Genomic DNA, 6,634 nt, shown 5'->3' with positions numbered 1-6,634 from the left:
ACACACACACACACACACAGGCTTCTAAAACTTCGACGATAGTATAGCCCACGTGATGGAAGTTCTTATATAGAGAAAGAAAGTGGAGACGAAGTCAGAAGGAATTAGGAGACTGGAGCGGAGAGACAGCGAGAAGGGGGGTCTAACGAGAGAAGCTGGGAGAGAAATTAGCATTCATAAAATCGCTCTCACCTCAAGACACTCTTGTGAGACAAACTTAGTATAAAATCTTGAGCATTTTCCTTTTGAAGAAAATAAAACTACAATCAACCCCAGACTTATCTTTTATCTTCTCCCATCATCGACTACAATTGAACTGAGGTTATTTCCTCACATATTTACTCACTTTTACTACATCTCGGCTACGACTACTCTATGATCTATTACAAGACTGAAAATATTATCTTGTTGGCGCAAACGTACGAACCGTGTCTATAGTTCTACAGGCCTAAAAGCCTACAAATCAACAAGTCAATGAACCAACAATTCTGCAAGTCAAGATTATCAAGACACAAGAAACAAGGATACAATCAAAACAAGATTTTAAGATTCTACAAGCAGCCTTCAAGCAGGTGCGATGTAACCAAGATCAACTACAAGCTCGCACCATACAGAAAGAAACTACAAGTAAACGCTGTAGAAGAAACGACAAGCATCTCAACAAGTCTACACTTCTGCGATCAATTAACCACAAGCGAGTATGGCCATACCACGTTGAGTTCACCGCTTCCCGTCCGATCAGCAAAGTTAAGGAACGTTGGGTCTGGTTAGTACTTGGATGGGTGACCGCCTGGGAACACAAGATGCTGTTGGCATCCCTACGTGTCAAGTGGGGTTGGTGGAGGATTAGTGCCCCTCCCCGTAAAACAATTAACTCTAAGCCCTTGGCCACCCCGCCTGGGATACATGGCGTCTGGCAATGAATGAATGATGAGTAAACAGTAATAAGAACGAGAAACGAGTGTGGAAAAACAAGCAAACGAAGAGCAGGGAGATACACAATCCAGAGTAACAACAACCAACACCTAACCCCCACTCCTCTCTCCAACCTACTCTCCACCTGCACCACCACCACAACGCTGATGTGGGGGTGACGACGGCAGCAAATACCAGAGCCTTCACTCACCACTCACCGTTACTCATCGTTACCCAGTTACTCACCACAGCTACCAGTGTGGGAAGTTGACATTGTTGTGCTAAGCGTTGCTGAGGACACCCGTCTCGGCAATGAACCCTGATCTTTCACTACGACCCTGAAGTGAGCAAGAGTGACATTATTCTCCCATTTTCGTGAATGAATATACGTTTTACTTATTTTTCTCCAGAGCTTAAACTTCGTATCAAACACCACTTCATCTATACAATACGTTAGGTACACACCTTCTTCATTTATTTGTATTAGGTCCATCGCTCATTATCATTACAACCAGTAACAATTCCCGATGTCACTAACCAAGGAAAAATTGCCACTCTTCACCAGATTATTTAATTTTCGACATCAAACTCGGTCAACTAAACCCCGTTCATTTTATGTGCCCTCTTTGTCACTAAAAGGAAGGGAGAAATTATAACAACATTATTTTACTCACTGCTACAAGGAAGAGAGGCTGTAATATAGTCAAACAGAATCAAAAGTTGGTGAGCTGAGTCTACCATCTCTGTATTGGGACGGTTAATATTCTTTCCTTCCTTAAATACTGATAAGCTTTATTTTACATCCATTCCATTTATTTGTCCACCAAAACAAAAGTACATAGTGTTACGAGAAGCATGTAACGATTCTTCGTTAAGAAATAGTAGCACGGCACGGCTGAAGGTCGTACGTTACGATCATAAACAATAACAAACTCACGTGTGTCTACTGGCCCGCTGGACCTGCTGTTTGATGATCATGGAAAACCCTTGCATAGAATAATGGATAGTGCCTAGACTAAAGTTTTTCCTGAAGTCTAGAGGAATACCATGTTCAGAGTACACAAAACCCCAGTTGGTTAGACTTTTTGTACGGTATTTTGGAGCTCTCGGCATCATCGGATTTCGGCTGGCGGTCTTGTCTCTGCACAATTTCGGCTTTAAACATTGTACACTTTTCATATGAAAAACTTTGCAGATTTTCTTCAGCATTTTGGAGATGAAGCATCGTTCTTTTAGAAGACTAAATTATATGGTTTTCAAACCAAAGGTGCAGCTAGAGACTTGTAAATATGTGATGAATGCTGTCACTCCCAGTGTGTTTTCATGGCTTCTATAGTAACGTTTTCCTGCATTTATCGCACTAAAGCATATCTAGGAAATTAATATAACTACTAAAGAATAATATCATAAAGAGCTTACGTACGGTATATCAATAACTATCACGGGAGATATTTTTAAAGATATGCGACTTCTGTGGTCTCTGCATAAGTAGGCCGTCTTCCATATTGACCTAGCTGGCGATCAATGGCAACGTTTGGGTTAGTGACGGTGAGAATTAGTATTATATATGTACTTTATATCTTATATCTATGTACTTTATATCTTCCATTTATTAGTATTCATTTTAGCTATCTATACAGTTAACACATAATATAAGATAGGTGTTTCATGACATTTCCTAGCACAATGAGTTTTTATATTAGTGCACAGTGATATGACGGGAATAATTTCATCACCACTTTATTTATTACCGAATGAAAGTCTCTGCAGTACATAATGCCGATTCCCAACTAGTAGGACTAAAAGAAAATGGAACAAACACACGTACTTCGCCACGAACTAAAGATAAGGAGACAAAAGCTTCACAAATCTATGATGATATTTCTATACCATTCTCAGAAATAGACAGTGACGATTTTAGCTCTGTCTTACACACCTATGAAAACATTTTCACGCGGGCTTACAAAATAACTGTCCAAGTGTACTGTAGGACAACACCCTGTACCTAATCGACTGTGGGACATTGTTACCCTTATCATACAATAATAATCAATATCTATTCGTGGCAACTGACCGCTTCTCGAGATATGTGATTTTAGCCCCAATTAAGGATAAGACAGCCGAAACAGTGGCAAGGGCAATCGTAGTAATATTGTATGTCGATTCACAACCCCAAAGGTATTAATAAGTGATAATGGGGGTGAGTTTAATTCCGAAATCTTGCAAAAAATATGTAAACAATACAATATAAAAAAGGTAAATGTCTTAGCTTATCACCCGGTATCCAATGGGTTGGTAGAGAGACAAAAAGGTGTTGGATGTGCTATGTCACATTCTTAATGACAATTATGCCAGCTGGGATGATTGGATTCCCAGAATGGAAGCTTCAATTAATGGAACAATTAATAAATCTATAGGAGACACACCACATTTCGTTATATTCGGGACAGACAAACAACTACATTACGAAATTCTAGAAGGTGAAAATTTACCAATATAATTTGTGACGATTACCCTTAAGTCGATTTGCGTGAATTCCAGGATATATACAAAAGGGTGAAGAAACAATTAGCGATGTTCAAGGAAGAAATGACAGAGTCATACAGTAAAAGAGCAAAAGAATCACCTATCAACTTAGGAGACACTGTCTATTGTTTCACTCACACTAGAGGCAATAAATTATCACCAAAATTTGAAGGTCCATATAGAGTGATTAAGAAGACTGCAAACAAGGTACCAATTAAGTCACTGTCGAGTGGCGAAGAAAAACAAATTCATGTTGATCATTTAAAAAAGGTCCCCAAGAAATTCATGTTGATCATTTAAAAAAGGTCCCCAAGAATTAAGCCAGCAATTATACAACCCAGGACACAACCGAAACACCGAACAATATCGTTGACAATGAACTAGAGGAAACCAATACACACATATACATTAAAATCGCATAACAAAAACACAAAAATAGGTGCAACTGTTACTACAAATGCCACAGTACAGCATTTACATGATCTAGGTATCGATTTATACTCCTTCTACAAGTGAAACAACGAGCAAAGCTATTGTTCTCCATAACCCAGTTATAATGCACATCATCACTATCATCGACCACAGCATGACTTTATTAGTTAATTAATGGATTTTTTTTTTTCGGTAGGTAACGATGAAGGGACTTATACCATGGATTCTCCTCTGCATAGCATGAAGATATGCTTACTTAGACCCAGAACGTATAGCACTGCAAGGATGCCTCATAGCTCCAACGGCCTCGACATCAATAGTGAAAGATATCATGAGTACTGAAATTAGTGTGACTTCTCATATGAATTACCTGCTTATTGGGGAATATTCCCAAACCACCGAGGACATTAGACTTTGTGATAGGAAGTTATGTTCCAGAAGCTCATAACACAAAGGAAGTGGCTGAAATTGTGAAGTAAGCGAAATGAAAGATAAAACAGGCTAAATCAGTCATGCTCATCATGATCCAGGACATCCCATCTCATGGAATGGAGGCATTTATGGACACGAGCATCACACGTACTCGTAAGAGACGCGGTTTGTTCGACCTAGATGGTGCATCTAGGGAACATTTTAAGATTGGCTGCAGCGGAAGATCTTCAAGAAATAAACAACAAATTTAATGAAATAGCTTAAGTACTAACATATCAACAGAAGTTAGTTGACGGTCAATACACAGCATTGAAGACGATCGTGAAAAATCTAAGAAAGGCAGTGTCACGGGGTTTTTATAATATCACGGTAATTTTGATATAAATGCTTAAATATTATTTAAATTGATAATATTCAATAATATTGAAGAGCAGAGACAATGGTTGTCTTGCTACATCAAGCAACGATTACTTTACGTTGGCTTAGCACGATTCTCTGAGAACGAGAATTTATAAACTTCCTCAACAGTACACAGCAGAGACTAATTACTCACAATTGCTGACTTACTGTACTGTTAGCCTCTGGAGAAAGTTACATCACCCCTGACAATAAATAACTAATACTAATAATAATAACATCAGGTTCTTGCTGATGCATTAACTCCTGGCACAACGGATTTTAAGTTAATACAAGACTGGTCTAAGTACCAGTTATGAAAGCAAACGTTTATGCAAGCTAGGAGCTGTATGGAAAATAAGCTTAATTATGGAGAAATGAAACAAGATTTTTACTCTACATTAAGCTCAAGAAATAGAACTGTTAAATTTATTAATCACAAAAATAAATTCAACATTACATTTCAAATCAAATCAATGAGACGCACTCACTCACTCTCACAAAAGCTAAATACTTACGCCTAGGGAAAACACCTTAACTAAGCTCTTAAAACTAGGAAATACACAAAAGAAATACCAGTCGATGAATACTATGTATCACCCGAGGAGTGGGAGGACTTGATACTGTCTCAGTGGAGCCTGGGTGCTAGCGACCTCTCACACTTCTTGGAGCACAGGACCTTTTCTCCGTCACAGCAAACACAAGACTGAATTCAAATAATGTATGGGCAGGAAGCACGAGCCACCGGAAGAAGGCGTGGCTAACGGTTTATGCAAGTAGAGGCGAACGATAAAGAAACAATTGTATCGCTCAGTAGCGCACTTAGTGACGTGCATTAAATCGGTCACTTTTGAAAGTGACGAATTATTTGAAAAGTATACCCCGAAATGGAGAGAGAAACGGTTAACTGAGCGATACACAGTGAGTTTTCCACTAATAGTTCGTGGCTTCTCACAAAAAGGAAATGTCGCGAATTGATTCGTGACATTACGCCCCATGAAAATTAAATCTTTCTTCCTTCAGAAGAAAGATTTCAATATACATACATATAAATCCTAACTCAGTCACACAAGATTCACACTGTGGTGTGTATGCTATCCTGCTACAGGAGAAAGTCGCAGTCGTCAGTGAGCGAAAAAACCTCGTATTTACGTTAATAGAAGCAAGCTTGAGGGAAAAACTCCGTGACGACGGTGAAAATCCTGTACTCAGGTCAAACTGAGCGAAAATTCGCTACATTTACACTGACAACTAATTGTTGTGTAGCGTGGTGTATGTAATACACGGTGTAGGTGTGACAGTTGTAGTGTAACTGTACCTACGTGTAAAATGACATAGTAAATATTATGGCGACGACGGAGGCAGAGGAGAAGAGGCGGCAGCGTGCGGCAGACGATCAGCTGGTCCGCACAGCAAAACTGCTACACCCATTGCTGAACCTGCAAAACCAATTGAGGTGGAGCATCAAAAGTGTCAATGAGGCAAAATTCTTATTAAGTTACAATTACTCTCTCTGCCTAGCAGTCAGTGCTACGACGTACATTCGAGGTCGCCATTAATTATAGCACACAATTATGGTCGGCAAGTTGAGAATCCCTGTGCAAACTCGGGTCTTCCATAGCCTCGAACCGCACACGGGTCCTCAACCTGTGCCTTAACCTACAGTACTTATATTAATATTGGGAAACTGAGAATCCTTGTGCAAACTTGGGTCTTCCACAGCCTCAAGTCGCCTCTGCAGAGTTCTCACTTCCCCCTTAACTTACAATACAATACTTATATTAGTACCGGAAAGCTGAGAATCCTCGTGCAAACTTGGGTCTTCCATAGCCTCAAGTCGCCTCTGCGGAGTTCTCTCTCCCCCTTAACCTACAATACAATACTTATATTAGTACCGGAAAGCTGAGAATCCTTGTGCAAACTTGGGTCTTCC

At 39.6% G+C, this 6,634-nt stretch overlaps 1 pseudogene; it reads left to right on the top strand.

Annotated features, from left to right (window-relative positions):
• The first annotated feature begins 696 nt into the window (after positions 1–696).
• On the top strand, positions 697–815 carry LOC145391514 (5S ribosomal RNA; annotated as a pseudogene).
• The last annotated feature ends 5,819 nt before the right edge of the window (positions 816–6,634 follow it).

This window comes from Coenobita brevimanus, chromosome 18 (genome assembly GCF_032717465.1).
Source record: "Coenobita brevimanus isolate Jiangsu-jjx chromosome 18, ASM3271746v2, whole genome shotgun sequence".
NCBI lineage: Eukaryota > Metazoa > Arthropoda > Malacostraca > Decapoda > Coenobitidae > Coenobita > Coenobita brevimanus.
The sequence above is the reverse complement of the archived record's forward strand: the minus strand, read 5'-3'. Positions and strand labels throughout refer to the sequence as shown.